We start from the raw sequence: 17,768 nt of genomic DNA, 5'->3' as shown, positions 1-17,768 counted from the left end.
AAAAGATTCACTAATTCATACTACTATAATACAAGATTTTAAATTCGCAGTAAAAGTTTATCTATACAATTAAAATGCTGAATGATTCTTAATGCTCACTTTTTTTGCAACTCCCTCCCACTCCCCTTCAAACCTCTGTCACTTATTAAGTAAAAGGCCCAATGAAAAAGTTATCAAGGAGGTTGTAATGAACAAACCATAAGCTTTGCTTCATCAGCAGCATGAAAATATTAGAAACTTCCTTTTCTGAAACTAAGAAGAATAATTCATGAAAGTTCATTATATATATAATACTTGGGTCATCTTTTTAAAAATAAGTGTAGAAAACTAGGAAATTCAAGGGTATAAATAATCTGCTTCTGGCAATAAAATGAAATTAACTCATTTGTGTTTAACAAACAAGAATTATAAAATACTACATGACTACTATTTTACATAAAGATAAAAAGTGGTTGATATAGACAAATGAGACTTGATTTGATAATACATAATACTTAATGGCTCGGACCAGGCTTACGCACATCTCTCTTTCATTCTAAATCTAGTCTATTCTCATGGAACAGAGAACTTATTTTAAATTGTATTTTAAAACCGCAGATTCCTATTTTAAAACTATTTACATTAAAATATGATTTTAAAACATCCAAAGAATCAAATAAACCTGAAAGAAACTTCTTACTCAAATTAAACATATGAGTATCTAAGAATTCATGGATGCCTGATCTTAAGAGGAGAAAATGGAAAGAAATTTTAGATAATATTATCAATACACTATAGTCTTCCGATTTCTTTCACAGTCTACACAAACCAAAAAAAGTAAAATCTGCAACATGCAACTTATCTAAAAACAAATTACAAAGAATATAAATCCTGATACCCAAGTTATATTGCATTGTTACTTTTTTTAAATTTAAGAAGTGTTTTCTCTTTTTGATTACTGTAGTGATAAAAAAAAAGCAGCATACAGCACAAGCAAATTATCAGAGAACAAGTCTTTAGTAGTTACTAAATTTAGGAGGACAGAGTTATATTTTGTCCAATCAGTAAATTTAATAATTTGTATTGGTAAGTCAAAAAGATCTACTTATCATTTGTACTTTTAAAGATCTACTTATCATTTTTACTTTTAAAGAGACTGTTAGCACTTTAACTCTCTTCTCTTCCCCAAATATGCCAAGGAATATTGGATTCAAGCTTGCATTTCTACCTTTCAGAGAAGAATGAGGCAGCTTCCCCAGATGTCATTTAGTGGTTCCAGCAGTAAGAACCCTTAAGATGAATTTTTAAATACCCTTCACTTACATTTGTCTCTTTCCTTAACCAAACTATCCCTTACTTTGAGATAATGTTACTCAAAATGTGCTCTGGCTAGCAGTATCTTAATCTCTTGTGATTTTGTTAAAAATGTAAATTAATGGGCCCCAACCTCTCCCATGGAATCTGATTCTATCTCTAGCTGGTAAGGGCCAGGAAACTTTTAATGAGCTCTTCAGAGGATTCCTAAGTATCTAAGGTTAGGATACTGGTTCCCAATTCTGACATTAGAATCTTCTGGGAGGCTTAAAAATAGATAGATAGATTGATTGATAGATAGATAGATAGATAGATAGATAGATAGATAGATAGATAGATAGATAGATAGCCAGCTAGCTAGCTGGCTGGCTGGCTGGCTGATACATAAAAACCAAGCCCAGGAATCCAACCAATTAAATCCAGAATCTCTTGGGGGTGGGGTCTGGGTATGTTTTTAAAGTAATCTAGGTAATTTTAATGTGAGCCACTGTGATTTGGTTGACTATAATGAGCAGCTGGCTCACTGTTAACACCTTGCCAATTCATCAGCTAACTCTTAAGAAAACTACATGACCTTCATTTTAGCCTCTAAACCAGCTTGTCAATGTATGTGTAACTTTGGTTTCTTACATTCATGAACTTAATTTTTTTCTTTTTCACTTTTTATCATTAGAATTCCAAATATCCAAAAGCCAGACTGTGGGGAACTATAGGACACGATCCAGTTTCTTCAACTACAGAAAAATGAAAAGGGAAAAAAGATGTGGAAGGAGAACTTACAGATCAAAAGAGATCTAAGAGACTTATCAACCAATTACAATGACTGTACCTTATTGCATCTCAATTCTAACAAACTGAAAAAAAGAAAAAGAAAATTCGGAAAAATCTGAACAGTGACTGCATACTCGAGAATATCAAGAAATTATGTTTTTAGGTTTAATAATGGTATTGACGTTAGATTTTTAAAAGTCTTTGTGTTTGTAGTGATATATACTGAAATATTTAGTGATGAAATGATGTGATGTCAGAAATTTGCTCAAAATAATCTGGACCATGGAGAAGTAGGTGGTGGTACAGACAAGATCAGAATTAGCCATTAGTTGATAATTGCTGGAAGCTGGGTAATGGGTAAATGGAGATTCATTATACCGTTGTTCCCCTTGTAACCTCTAAATGTATCCAATAAATGTTACTATTTAGTATCATGAACTCATTAATGCTAACATATTTGATATATTTTAATAAATATAATGCTCAAATTAGCCCATTTTTAGCCAGTGTGATCCCTCAAGCTGGTTCTTTAGTTTTTTTTGACAGAATCTTGTAGTCTTTGATCACTTCCCTTGTTTTCTAGTATGACAAAATGTTCCAGGTGCACATTTTATATTTCCTGACCCACCATCTGGAATCTTTCTTCAGTGGGCCCTGGTTCATTTTGTGGAAATATGGAAGATGGTATTGAGAGAAAACCCACAAGTGCTAGGGGCGCTCGCCATTACTCAGTGGATCATTGCTTTTCTAGGCCCTTTTCATAAACAGAATTAGGAAATTTTTTCATGACCTCAAACTGACACTTTCCATTCAAATCCAGGAACTATAGGATTTTTGTTTACCCTCACCAGTCTTACCTCAGTATCTCCCCTCACCTAGTCAACAATCCCACTTAAAAGCACCAATATACTCAAACTAACAATATCAACACCGCAAACTATCACAAGTTTCAATTTTTTTCATTCTTTTGCCCTTAAGCCTATTTCCTTTTTTAAATAATAGCAACTTTGAGATACATTTCACATACTATAAAACTCACCCTTTTAAAGTAGAGAATTCAGTGGTTTTTTATATAGGCAGAGTTGTGCAGCAATCACCACTATCAAATTCCAGAACATTTTTATCACCACAAAAAGAAACCCATACCCATTAGCAGTCACTCCCATTCCCTTCTCCCTCAGCTCTTGGCCACTAATCTCTTCATTTTCTATTCTGGCTATTTCATACAAATGGAATAATACATTATGTGGCTTTTGTGACTGACTGGCTTCTTTCACTTAGCATAATGTTTTTAAGGTTCATCCATGTTGTAGCATGTATCTGTACTTCATTTCTTTTCATTGCTAAATAATACTGTATTATATAAATATAACATATTTTGTTTTTCCATTCATCACTTGATGGGCATTTGGGTTTTTCAGCTTTTTGGCTATTATGAATAAATGTTACTATGAACATTTGTGGACAGGCTTTTGTGTGAACATGTTTTCACGTCTCTCGGGTACATACCCAGGAGTGGAATTGCTGAGTCTACCGTAACTCCATGTCAAATACTTTGAGGAACGGCCACACTGTTTTCCAAAGTGGCAGGGAGATGTTCTGTTGACTCTCTACTGTGAGACCAAGGAACTGACAATCAAATCATTCAGTCATTTGGAATAGCTCCCCTCTGAATAAATTAGGCTCATTTATTTCATTTAGAGTTTTAGGAAATGCTTTCTAAAAATTTGTCTTATAATTATATAAAATATTTATGCTTCCAAAGTTAAATTTACAAAAATATATATATATAAGAAGGTATCATTAAAGAAGTCTAATTTCCACCCCTTTTCTCTCCCTCTCCTATAGATAACTATCTTTTGTTTTATCCTTGCATCTTTCTTCAATATGTGTGTGTGCGTGCATGTGTATGCGTGTAGGTACCAGCATTTACCTAAGAAAGGTATTAGAGTAATGAAACAAATATGTCTAATAACATATCAGGTATTATATGTTGTAGTATAAGGATATATACATTCTTTTATAGCCATTGAGTGTATGATCAATACGTTTTTATGTAATATGTCTATGCATACATGTGTGGCTTACATGTGCCTTTCATATGTGGTCTATTTTATTTGCTCTCTCTCTTTTTTGGAATATATTTTATTATACAGAAAGGTTTCAATTTTAATCTAATGATTACTTTTATACTAATTACTTTTATAAAAATACCCTTATCCCATGCCACCTTTTGGGGTGTTTTTCTATTGGTTGTACACTATAAGCAATACGAAAATTAGGAGATATCTTCCTCCTCCTCTTTTCTTCATGATTTTAAGTAATATCCTTTTATTCTCAAATTAATATCTATAAGATAATCAGCAAGTTTATTCTAGGTTTCCTATACTTTCTCATTCACCCATTTTTGCACTGTTGGTACCTATAGTCAATACAAACTACAGATAGTATATATTACTCTATAGATAAGAATATAACTAGTGCTCATAATCAGTCCTTATTTACTATGTCCTTAGTCATAATGTTAATCTGAAGCTAATTCTCCAGTAGACCCCTCAAAACTCTCCTAGGAAAAACATTCCTTTAGCTCCTCCATACCAGTTTATTCCAGTTTGTTATAATCTTTACACTTAAAAGTCAGAGTGGCTGAATATAAAATCTTTGGCTCACCTACTCTTTCTTTGAGTATCTTATGCTAATCTATTGTCTTCTCACATAAAGTGTTGCTATCAAAATCTGATGACATTCTGGTTTTCTTCCCTTTATGAGTGACTTGGTCTTTTTCTTGGATGACCACAGGGCTTTTTCTTTTTCTTTAAATCCCGTTAGTTTTATTAGTATATATCTGGGTGTTGGGCATCTGGGTCAATTTCCTAGGTATCTGGTATGCCTTTTCAGTAATAATTTCAAATCTCTCATGTTTGAGGAAATCTTTCCTGAATGGTAGCTTTTAGTTATCTGTTCTATTCACTGCTTTGGGCTTCTCATTTGAAGCCCTTTGGAAATTCTACCACTTTCTATCAAAACCTTATATTTCTTTTGCTATTTCCTTGTTCCCATTTTTACATTCTATTTATCTTAAGGCATTATCCATTATGTTTATTTGCTTTTATATTCCTTTTAGTTTGGTCTTCACTTCTGTAATAATTTTTCCTTTTTTATAATTCCCTCCTGAGTTCTATCATTCCTCTTTAAAACTCTCCTTTTCTCTAGTAACCTTCTTAATTTTCCTAGTTCTGATTTATACGGTTATTTCATAGCTTTTGTCATATTCTTAATATCCTTCAACTTGTTTTGAATTATTTGGTTACAGTGCTTATTTGTTTATGGCATGCTTTCATTGTCTTCGGTAGCATTATATAATTTGACTGTGATCCTGTTCTGCTGTTCATTTTTAAGTGAAATGGGTTTTGCTATATTTTTTGAGACCAGCATCTTCTAGTTCTAGTTCTTTCTTCCATTTTTATCTGGACCCTCTATTTTCTCAATTATCCCTCCGTTTTGATCAATCTGGATCTGACTCCCAGCAATTCTGTTCAGGGCAGTGTTTTGTCCAGAAAGGAAGCTTGATTTGTTAGTTTCAAGGGTACATTAGGCCCAGGGAGCTACAGCGCTATCAAATACTGTCATGGTCCTCTTGCACTCACTCTGAATTGGATCCTACGGAAATTTCTTTCCACTTTCAGCTGCTATTCTCAGACTGGTCTGTTTCACTTTCAGGTATTTACGGTGATTTGGGCTTTCTTCTTTTCTCATGGTCTTAGAAGCCTAGCCGCCTTTCCTTTGCTTCTTCACACACAGATTCTGATACCTACATCTAATCAATAGTACTTGGAAAAGCCACTTTGTATTTGGAAGTTGGTAGGGATATAGTGCCACCCAGTTTTATTGTAGTTGCTTTTCGGTTATGGTCTCTTATTTTCTCTGTTTTATGGGGAGATTTGAGAAGACTCAAAAACTATGCCAATATACCCAATGACATGGATAAATCTCAAAGATATATGATTGAACCAAAAAGACACAAAAGTATAAATACTGTATGACTCCATTTATAAAAAAAGTTAAAAACAAGCAAAACTAATCTATGGTGACAGAGTAGTTACTACGGAGGGGTAACTGACTGAGGGGAGGCACAAAGAAAGTTTCTGGGTTGTTAATAACGTTCTATATTAATATGGGTGGTGATTTCTTGAGTATTTACATAGATAAAAAATTACTGAGCTATATACATAAGATACTGTATATGCTATATCTCAATTTAAAAAGAAGTTCTGATTCTGCCATTATCTTTCCCCCATAATATTTAAATAATATTTAATACATATTTAATTATTATAATTTAATAATATTTAATTAATATAATTAAAATTATACTCATGCTTTGCTTTCATGGTTTGAGTATTTTAAGGCCATTATATTGAGCTAAAATAAGTATTTGACATCAATACTAAAAGTAAAAGGATATACAAAAGTATATTTTTTAAAAAAGTATATTTACAATAACCATAACCATGTAAAAATATGTCTGCTCAAAGACTTGTAAGGTAAATAGTAAATAAAAGTATTTTTTTTGGTATGTTGATTATGGGTATTATTTTTCTATTTTGCTGTTTTCATTATTTTTCTTTTACTGTTTTGCCACAAATTTCTTCAAAATATAAGCCTGTATCTAATTAAACTATTTCATATTCATCGCTATTTGTGCCTACACAATACTGGTAAGGTTTTCATTTATCTATCTATTTATTTATTTATGTTTATTATGGTGACAACGGTTAACAAAATCCAGTAAGTTTCAAGTGTACAATTCAACAGTAAGTCATATATATTTTGCATTGTATGTTCACTGCCCATAGTTAGATTTCTTTCTGTCACTACATATTTGGCCCCTTTTACCCCTATCTACCTCCCATCTAACCCCCCACCACCACCACCACTCTGGTAACTACTAGTCTATTGTCCATGTCCTTGAGTCTGTTTGTCATGTTTGTTTGTTGCTTTTAGGTTTATATCCCACACATAAGTGATATCATGTGGTTTTCAACTTTTTCTGTGTGGCTTATTTCACTAGCATGATTATCTCAAAGTCAATCCATGTTGATGCAAATTGCAGTATTAATTTCAAGCAATAAACTGCACCTAACAGTTTTCTTAGGATACAGAATATGAAAAAGTAAAGAAAAATTACTTTTGGCTTAGTTAAGAGCAACTAATTTCTAAAAAAACAAGATGAATAAGCAAAACCTCCCCCCCCCAAAAAAAAAACAGGAAAAAAATCAGTAATTACAAAAGAAGTTTCTAGAACACAAATATAATCTGTATTCACAATATGATATCCAAGTAAAACACCAAATGTTATTTTCAGCTGTCTAGGAAGAAGCAAAGCACTATGCCACTGAAAAAGCACACAACAAATTGCTCTTAAGCTTTTAAGAGACAGCAATATATTTTTGTCTAAAGGCAGTCTTGAAAAATTGTAAGGCTTGCCGCTTTGGTTTTGGCTCTGGGCAAATATCACTGGTATCTCCTCAAATATCTAGGACCTCGATGGTCTCCAAAAAGGGCCATCTCCCTGGGTAATAGTATTCTATGCCTCTCTTTTCATTCTCTTATGCAAAACTTCCTCTTAGCTAGCCAAGTCACTGAGAAAGGACCTGATAAGAACAAGTTTAATGTTATTCCCATGATACTATTATATTTTAAGAAATAACACTTTCTTTAATCAAAACAATAAAGCTAATAGGAGAAATTCTGTTATCAATAAGAAGGTGGTGAAAAGCCTTCTCCCGGATATTCCATCTACATAACTCATTGCTAAGATTGGCCCTGAACTGCAGTTACAAAGATACACTTTTCTATTACTGCTATAACAAATTACCACAAACTCAAAGGCTTTCACAGTTTGAGTATATTGAGACCATAATATAATATTGAGCTAAAATAAGTATTCAACATCAATACTAAAAGGATATATAAAAATATGCTTACAGTAATCATAACCATGTAAAAACATGTCTATTTATTATCTTACAGTTGTATAGACCATAAACCCAAGAAGGGTTTCACCAAGCTAAAATCAACGTGCTGGTAGGGCTGCATTCCCTTCCGGAGAGTCTGGGGTTGGATCCATTTCTTCGCTCATCCTGGGTGTTAGCAGAATTCAGTTTTTTACAGCACTAGGACTGAGACCCCCAATGACTCTAGAAGTCATTCATGGCTCCTAGAGGCCACCTTTGTTCCTTGGCCAGGGTCCCTATCCTCTATCTTTAAAGCTAGTAATAGAAGGTCGAGTGGCGCTTACTTTGACACTCTCCTCCTTCATCTTCTAATCCAACTGGGAAAGATTCTCTGCTTTCAAAGACTTGTATGATTAGACTGGGCTGACTTAGTCCAGGACAGTCTTACCATCTAAAGGTCGATACCCATAATTTCATCCGCAAAATCCCTTTGTCATTTAAGAATACATATGCAAGTTCTAGGGATTAGAGTATGGGCATCCTTGGGGGCCCTTTATTTGGCCTACCACAAAATCAGAGCAGTCAATTTGGCAGTTTTAAAAAGCATATTCATTTTTTTCCCTAAAGATTTAGATTCAGATATAAGCATGAACACATGAAACAATACTTTTACCACTTTTTAAAAGTAGTTTGGGGGTTGTGGTTTTGGCTTTCAAAAGGCTTATTTTCACAATTAGAAAGAAACTAAACTATAATTTGACATGTTGTCACCAAGAGGTAGTAGGATCTTGGTTTTTTCATGTGGTACTGAATATCAAGGATATCTAAAAGAAAACATTTAAAAATTATTGAACAAGCTACTTTTAGAAAGAGAAAAGAACCAAAATAGGTTTACGACATCAAGCAAAATATGCATTTAGTATTCTATCATGTGAATTGTATAAAAAACCTTGAGATTATATTAAGAAAAAGAAAGCTATCATTTTTCATGACTATTTCCTGATCATATGAAAAATTAGACTGAGAAAGAACCTTCCTCGGAGAAAATATGAACATCTTAGAATACCAAGGGAAAAGTCCTAAAGGAGCAATTTTAAATTATCAACTCTATAACCCGTTAACAGATGTTACTGCAAATAATTAGATATGGCCTAATAGTCTGAAAAAAAACCTATAGAGTCTAAAAAAGGTAGATAGTAAGGAAGGGAAAGGTAATTTAACTAAAGACAATGAAATGAAAGGAAAGAACATCTTTTCTTAAGTCGAAATAAAGGATTTAAATTTTTTTTTAATTAGTTTCAAGTATACAGTACATTGGTTAGACATTTAAATATTTTATAAAATGAGCTCCCTAAAAGCTCTTTCTCTCCTCTGGCTCTCCACCTAGCCATTACATTACATGGTTATCTCTGGCAATGACTAATGAGAATATATGAATACTGAAGTTTGATTTATGAGATATGTATAAGTAGAAAAAAATATGAGAGAGATTTTTAGAAGAGGGAACTATACCCCAAATGGAGGGTAGCGGAACAATGGAACACTATATAAAAAATCAAAGCTAGATTGTCCATGAGAACAAAAGTTTTTGCATGATTTTATCATGTACACATCTAGAGAACATCTGTCAAAAAGAAGTAAAGTTTTGTGCTTTTACACATAGAGAATTAAATATAGATTTTTAGGTACCAAAATCAGGGGAGGGGGGGGAAAGACCATGATCTCCAGTCATTTGATAAAAGGTTTGTTGGGTTTTTAAAAATTGTTTTAAGTTACTCAATCAGAGAGGAAGTTTACTTGGTTTAGTCTCACCTAAAACAAGTACAGACATTTCTGAAGATTTACCATTATTCTGTTCCTTTTTTATCCTCTCACAATTATAACCTTTGCCATTAAATAACTTATTTATCTGTTTACATATCAGTACTCTCAACAGAAGGTGAGCCACTGCTAGAGGACAGGTATGGATGTTATTCTTTGAATAGCCAAATTATAAAGCAGAACTTAGTACACATGAATATTTGTTGAATGAATGAATGAATGAATGTGCCTCTTTAGGCAAGCCTTCTTTCTCAGAGCTTAACCATGATTTTAACCAAACTCGGCTTTTAAAATTAAAAATCCAAGTTATAAATTAAAACCAAACACTTAAAAACTAGCCTTCTCAAAAAACATCCACCAAACTGACTAAATGGATCAATTCTAGCAATAAACTAATGAACTAGCCAAAGACACTGAGTTACATTAACTTAAATTAATGTAAGTCATTAAAAAACAAAACAAATCTCTTATCTGCACAATGATCCATTAAAAAGCAACATTTATGGAACACTTATGTGTTAGGTGTTAATTTTTAAAAGATTAAAGTAATAGAACTCCAATTTTTTATTGCTTGTCGAGTTTCTTCCAGCAAGTCACGACAGCTAGGTCTCATCGTGAAAGCAGCACAGTTCCCTTACTTTATGGTTTATACTCCATGGCTATATGGCTTCTAGCAAAACTGATTTTATGTTAAATCTGAAAATATAATTCTAATTCTCATTATGAAGGCAGACATTTATTCATGTAAAAAGAAAATCTCAGAGGATTGAACTGAAAACTTCTGACAAATTAGGCTAACGTGGCTTTTAAACACAAATGGTAACCTACTGGGTTGGCTGCTCCCTCCTCCATTTTCAAGACCTGGCCCTCCCCGCAATTGCTATGGTTGCTGTGTGAGAGTCCTGGCAGCCACCACATTTGTACAGTACACCCCACCTGCCTAGGCATACATGATTAGGCCAGGCATGAGGCATGAGTATATTACCTAGGCTGGGCCAGGGACAGACAAAAGCAAGGCAGAAGACAAAGGGAACACTTTCTGTGTTTTCTTAGCCCTCCAATTTCTGATGCCCAAGGCCTACCTACATCCTTACCTGGCTTCTGAAAGATATCCCTGCAACCTTATAACTAATCCTTCTTTTTGCTTAATGATTTCTGCTACTTGTATCCAACTATAATAAAATGTAGAGAAAATGTGAATTTATAGGACCAGCCACACTTCTCCAGCACTGCTTGAGTTTTTCCCACTTCTGGCATGGCATTTGCTGTGCTGCTCCTTTCTATACAACAGCCTTATGTTAAAAAAACAACAGCACACTAATGCTACTCAGGAGGGGAAGCCAGCACTAAGTCCAATACCCATGGAAAAGGTATCATAGAACTGTGAAATTGAAAGGAAGCAATCACTTAGCCTAGCCCATTTATTTTAGAGATGAGGAAACCGAAGTCCCAGGAGAGGCCTTTAACTTTGCAAATTCACCACTGGAGTCTTGACTCCAGAGCTCTATGAACATGCCAATACTACTCCTACATTAAAATAAAATAAAACAAGCAATCATACTAGACAGCAAAATACAGAGACAACTAAGAATATATCTATAAGTGCTGACCTACTAGAAGATCGCACATCCCTTTGAGAGGCCATTTTTTTCCTGTAGTTTGTCAAACTGCTTAGGCACATGGATTATTTCCCAACAGGGAAATAAGAGATATATAAACTAAAAACATGACTTTACTATAATAACTTTTAAAAGTACCTCTCAAATGCCAACCTCACCCCCTTCTCTTTACTGCTCCTATATAAATATACCAGGTTAAAAGGATCTTCAAAAGCACATATCTTTAGCCAAGTTGAATGAATTCAATTCATAAAATTGGGTGTTTACAAATTAAGTGTAGGTGGAAGAGAAAATAGATGCAAAGTTTCTTATATTTCTTTAAGGTACATCAACTGATTTTTAAATTGCAGGCTGGCCTAAATTATGTGTTGACATATATAGCTGATAAGGAAAAGTTACATATAGCAGTTAAGACTAGTTACTGCAGGTGATGAATCATCGCAATTATTTTAATTGAATGGAAGAATGACTGAACAGAAGGAAGTGTTTTTATTATAATGACTAACGGGATATTGAAGAATAGAGGAAATAAGAATGGCAAAAAGTTCTCTCTTACACAAGCAATAGCACCACCTGCTGATAAATAAAAGCCACAACATCATTTAATTTTAAATATGCTAAAAGGTGCCTTATATATCCAAATCTTTTCCCTTGAATTGTTATATTTAATATAATATAATGTAATTCATTAATATATTCTGCACATTTATTCATAATAACTATGTTGATTTGAAAACTTTTACCTTACATATTTGAATCATGCCTTTTTAAAAATCAAAGGTAAAAATAAAATAATGGAATCTAGAGAAAAATTACGGTATAATGGCTTTTAATTTTTATTCTATAAGTAATTTGCTTATATCACAATTTACTTTACTAACCACTCAACAATATATATTTAGTGTCTGACATTCAGTGACCACCTCACCTAAAATAATGCCTTCTCTCATATCCAGTTTTATTTTTCATAACATTATCTTTTAACATATTACATATTCATTTTCTTTGCTTGCTTATAACCTTTCATCTGCTGAAATAAAAACTCAGAATAGGGAATTTATTTTGTTTACCGCTGTTTCTTTAACACCTAGGGTAAGTGCCTGGCATATAATAGATTCAATAAATATTTCTGAAGGAATTAGAGTTTATGAAAATAAATGAGCAAATGAACATGCAATGCATATCTAAACTTCCTTGAAGATGTAATAGCTGTGTCAAAAGTTTCAAGGATCTTGACAGATTTTATAAAATTATGCTTGAGAAAAGCTGTACAAATTAATGCTCTCTTCAGTGTAACAGAAGGAGGCCAATTTTCCCATTTTCTAGGATATGGTATTATGATACGATTTTTATTTTCATGAAACTCTTTATTGAAGAGACTAAACATATCTTGGGGTTCTGGGGGGTATTTTACAACACACTGCTTTTATCCTTTGCTCATTTTTTTCAGTTCCAGATTTTCTGATTTTTTTTTATAATTTCTATCTCTTTATTGATATTTTCTATTTGTTCAGACCTTGTTCTCTTGGTTCTCTTTAACTATAAGCATATTTAAGACCACTGATTTAAAGTCTTTGTCTAATAAGTCCAATGCTGGGCCTCCTCAGGGATGGTTTCTGTTTTCTGTGTTTTTTTGTGTGTTTTGTTTTTCCTGTGAATGTGCCACACTTTCCTGCCTCTTTGTATGCCTTGTAATTTTTTGTTGAAAAAATGGATGTTTGAATCTTATAATCTGGAAATCAGATCCTCCCCACTCCCCAGGGTTTGTTGTTGCTTTTTGAGGGCTGCAGTCATTTGTTTATTTAGTGACTTTTCCAAACTATTTTTGCCCAGAATATTCCATTCATGTGAAGTCTCCATTCATTGAAGTCTCCATTCTGTTATCCCAGAGGTCAGCTTGTGACCTGACCGAGACAAAAAGAAAGAAAAAAATACTCTCTTGCTTTCTGAAATTGGCTCTGATCTGGGGCACTCCTGCTTGTGATACAAAGCTCTGCCCAGTGATCTGCCAATGATACAAGCCTACTGTCCTCTCAAGGCTTTTCCGAGCCTATGTCTGGCCCTGGGCATGTGTGTTGCACTCTGGATTCCTCAGTATATGGGACAGCCCTCCAAAGCTCTTATTTTCCCATATATCTTCTTCCTCAGCCTATTCTTCCCTAGCCTTTTTGGTCTGTCTGTTGCTTGTCCCACCCAATATCCCTTGTCCCAGGTGGCTTGGGTGGTATATCTTCACAAGGTTTCAACAAATGCCACCTGGGAAGCCACTCTAGAGCTGAGATTTCCAAAGGAGGAAAAGCAAAGAAATACCTCTGTTCTGGTCCTCAGGGAAACACCAGACAGGTCAAAAAATACAAACACAATTTTTTGAGAACATGGTCCATATTGTCCCTTGTGGCATCAGCAAGCAGTACCAGAATGCAGGCTACTATCCCCAGGGCCGCTACCAAGCTGGGAATGAGGGATGGTAAGGCAGGTAAGCAAAGAATGCCACAATGCTTTTTTACCAAAATTTAGCAGCCTCTTTCTTCATTAAGCATTCCTCCTGTTTGCTATAAGTTTTAAATTAGATTCCAGAGCTCTGAAAAAGTTGAATCTGACCTTTTTTTTTTTTGACATTTTAATGGTTGCATGAGTGGAGAGACCAATTCTTGAAGCTCCCAACTCCACCATTTTCTGTGACATTATTCCTCTTTCACTCATTTTTATTGAACTTTTTAAAGCTCTTTTTCACATCTCCATAATTGATACCTTTCATCAAAAAAGGCTCATATTATACGGCCATGCCACCCTGAGCAAGCCCAGTCCCACCTAATCTTGGAAGCTAAGCAGGGTCAGGCCTGGTTAGTACTTGGATGGGAGACCACCTAGGAAGACCAGGTGCTGCAGGCATACAAAAACACCCCAAAAAAACAAATGAACAAAAAAAAGAAAACAAAAAAAACACTAAAAAAAGGCTCATACTATACAAAATCGTAAAAGGAGGAAAAGATGACCCAAATATAATCTCCAGCAACGATGGACATACCTTTAGTCATGTAGTATGTAGTTAGAGACATTGATATATTATTTTACCTAAGTGAGATCACAAAATAAAATGTTCTCCTAAAACCTCGTCTTTTTTCCTAAATAACATCATGACTTTCTTTCCAGGTTATTAAACATAATTCTTCTTCCCCATTTTTAATGAGTTGAGGGTAGTCCATTTTAGGTATAAAGAATAATAACCTAATTAGTCACCTACTTGAGGACATTTATTTCTAATTTTCACTATTATATCAATACTATGATAAAGTGGTTATACATACATCCTGGTGTCTTTGTATAAAGATCTCTTTAGAGGAAATTCCTAGAAGTGAGATCCCTAGGTCAAAGAATATGTACATGTGACACTTGGATATGCATTATCAAATTACCTTTCAAAAAGACTAAATCAATCCATATTCCTATCAACAATTCGTAAATGAAGGAGCTTATTTCCTCCTACTTGAGTGAACCCAAGGTTTTTAAGTTATTGTTAATCTTTTCAATCTATTAGGTAAAATACATCATTAGTTCTTTATTTTATATTTATCCATTAGTAAAACTGAACATCCTTCTATGTTTATATTGGCCATTTGCATTTGTTTTGTGAACTGACTATATGGCTCTTTTCCTGGACAATTCCTTGAAAAATGAATCTCAAACAGGTAGCTCTTCCTCTCCATTTCACCTTGAAAATCATTGCAGTAATTAGCATAGTTCTCAAATGTGCAGTTGATTTTTTTTTTTTTTAGGTGAGGCACCTGGTCTTCCTAGGTGGTCTCCAATCCAAGTACTAACCAGACCCGACTCTGCTTAGCTTCCAAGATCAGATGGGATCGGGTTTGTTCAGGGTGGCATGGCTGTAGACCAGCGATGATTTTTAAAAACTCATGATCAGTTACTTTAAATAAAATTTTGATGTGTAAAGAACGACAACAGCACAACAGCTATCAGACCAGCCTTCTCACAGATAACACCTATACACTCCAGACAAAATACAAAAACAACTACTTAAAGACTGGAGGGCAATCAAAAGCAGGCAGATAGCCACTATGGAAAACAGTTTGGCCATTCCTCAAAAAAGTTAAACACAGAGTTACTATTTAACCTAGTAATTCTACTCCTAAGTATATACCCAAGAGAAATGAAAATACAGGTCTATTTAAAAACTTACACTCATTCATAGCAGTGTTATTCATAATAAAAAATTGAAACAACCCAAATGTCTATCAACTGACAAATGGAACAACAAAATGTCATAATTATATAATAAAACAGCATTTGTTCATAAAAAGATATGATGTACTGATATATGCTACTACATGGATGAACCTTAAAAATATTATGCTAAGTGAAAGAAACCAGTCACAAAATGCCACATAATGTATTATTCAATTTATATCAAATGGCCAGAATAGATAAATCCATAGAAAAAAGAAAGTGAATTAGTGGTTGGCAGAGGCTGGGAGTGATATAGGGAGAAAGAGAGATTGACAGTTAATGAGCATGTGATTCCTTTTAGAAAGGAAGAAAATATTCTAAAATAGAGAGTGGTGGTGGTTGTACAATCTTATGTATCTACTAAAAAATGGTAAGCTATACAATTTAAATGGAGAAATATATAATATGTAAATTATATCTCAATAAAGCTGTTTAAAAAAAAAAGCAGGCAGAAAACTGAGGGGAATCAAAGGTTGAAAGGAGGGAACAGTATTGAGTGAATTTCCATTTTTTTTTACAACCTTGTTCCTGAGAGCAGGCCCTGCTTGGTGCCTGCACTACTGTTACCTTTGATATCAAAGCAGTATTTCCAATATGTGAATATTATCATGTTACTAACCACTATCCATGGTTCTCTACTGACTTACATATTGGTTTTCCAACTTCATCATTTTAGGTGTTCAAAGAAATCTTATATTGGATGCCAATAGTAAAACTGATCAATGTGCGGCTTCTAGTCACAGGTGGAGAGGAGGACCAGGAGCTCAACTTCCTCTCCTGTTTTCCACCCCACAGCAACATTTAAAGGGGTGCCACAGAAAATAGATTTAAAAAGATTAAAATCTAAACTCTTTTACATGGCAAACAAGATAAGGTCTGAGAAAGTCTTTTCTGTATTATCTCCTGGTACTATCCCATGCAAAATCTTACTGACATTGCACAAAAAACACCATGCTCTTTTACACTTTGATGCACAAGAGGCTGTGTCTGCAACTCTCTTTCCCCAACTTGTCTCCCTTGAGAACTACTAATTCATCAAGTCTCGGCTCTCCAATCAACATCCCACAGGCAGAGTTATGCTCTGCCACACTTTCCTGTTACTTGTACAAAACAAACCTCCCATATAGCACTTATCACACTGGACTTTAAGTCTTATAGTCTGATACTCCATCACGCTGTAAACAACTTGAATAAAAATCTTAACAGCTTTCCATCCTCAGTTTCAAAAATACTCTAATAAGTAATATGTAATGTCTACCGAATAAAAGAAAATATATATAAAATGTTAATCTCAAGTCCTTAAAAAATTATTACAATATATTTAGTCTACTCAGTTGAACAAGGTTAAAGGAAAATCCTTTTAGAAAGTTTACTTTTCCAGATTAGTTAACATTCTAAAAATAGGTTTGGTGTTTAACAAAGTAATTCTTTAATTCAGTTATTCAGATAAATTCAGTGCCCAAGCTTTCTTCAAATATTTTCATCAAAATGGCAAATTGAAATTATGCTTAAATTCATACTTAGTGAATTATTGAGTACCTACTGTGTTGTACAGATACTCATTAAGCTACGAGATCTTATAAACTATCTAGGGAGTCAAAAATAATATATATAAAACTAAAATGGACAATATAAGAGCACAATGCATTGTGAAAATAGGAGTACATACTCTATAGACTTAGAATCATTGTTAGAAAATCAGATGGAAATGAGATCATCTGATCTAATATCCTGAAGTTATAACTAAGAAAAGAGAGATGCAGGTGAGAGGAAGCTTGAAAAAAAGATAAACTTTTACATTATCTACGGAAGATATCATGAAAAGACGTCAAACATGAGATGGGCCTTAATGGGTAGAACACCGAGTATAAGACAGAGAGGTGAGAGCATTCCACCTCTGAGGTGACTGAGGATGCTAGTGAGGGCAGAGAAGATTCATGAGCCAGTGTTCAACCTGATTTGAGTACAGATACAAACTAGGAAGCTGTGGAGCGGAAACACTGAATGAATTTTATGGTACCAGGTTTCAGAGAACTTCTAAAGCCAGGCAGAGGGATTTATA

The 17,768-nt window shown here is 34.0% G+C and overlaps 1 protein-coding gene and 2 pseudogenes across 5 annotated transcripts in view; 1 reads left to right on the top strand and 2 right to left on the bottom strand.

Annotated features, from left to right (window-relative positions):
- IFT80 (intraflagellar transport 80) overlaps window positions 1-17,768 on the bottom strand; it is a 96,334-nt gene that overhangs the window by 41,279 nt on the left and 37,287 nt on the right. The window lies entirely within an intron of this gene.
- On the top strand, window positions 14,235-14,353 carry LOC120599139 (uncharacterized; annotated as a pseudogene).
- On the bottom strand, window positions 15,237-15,353 carry LOC120599187 (uncharacterized; annotated as a pseudogene).

Source organism: Pteropus medius, unplaced genomic scaffold, assembly GCF_902729225.1.
Source record: "Pteropus medius unplaced genomic scaffold, Ma_sr-lr_union100, whole genome shotgun sequence".
NCBI lineage: Eukaryota > Metazoa > Chordata > Mammalia > Chiroptera > Pteropodidae > Pteropus > Pteropus medius.
This window is presented reverse-complemented; position numbering and strand designations above follow the sequence as displayed.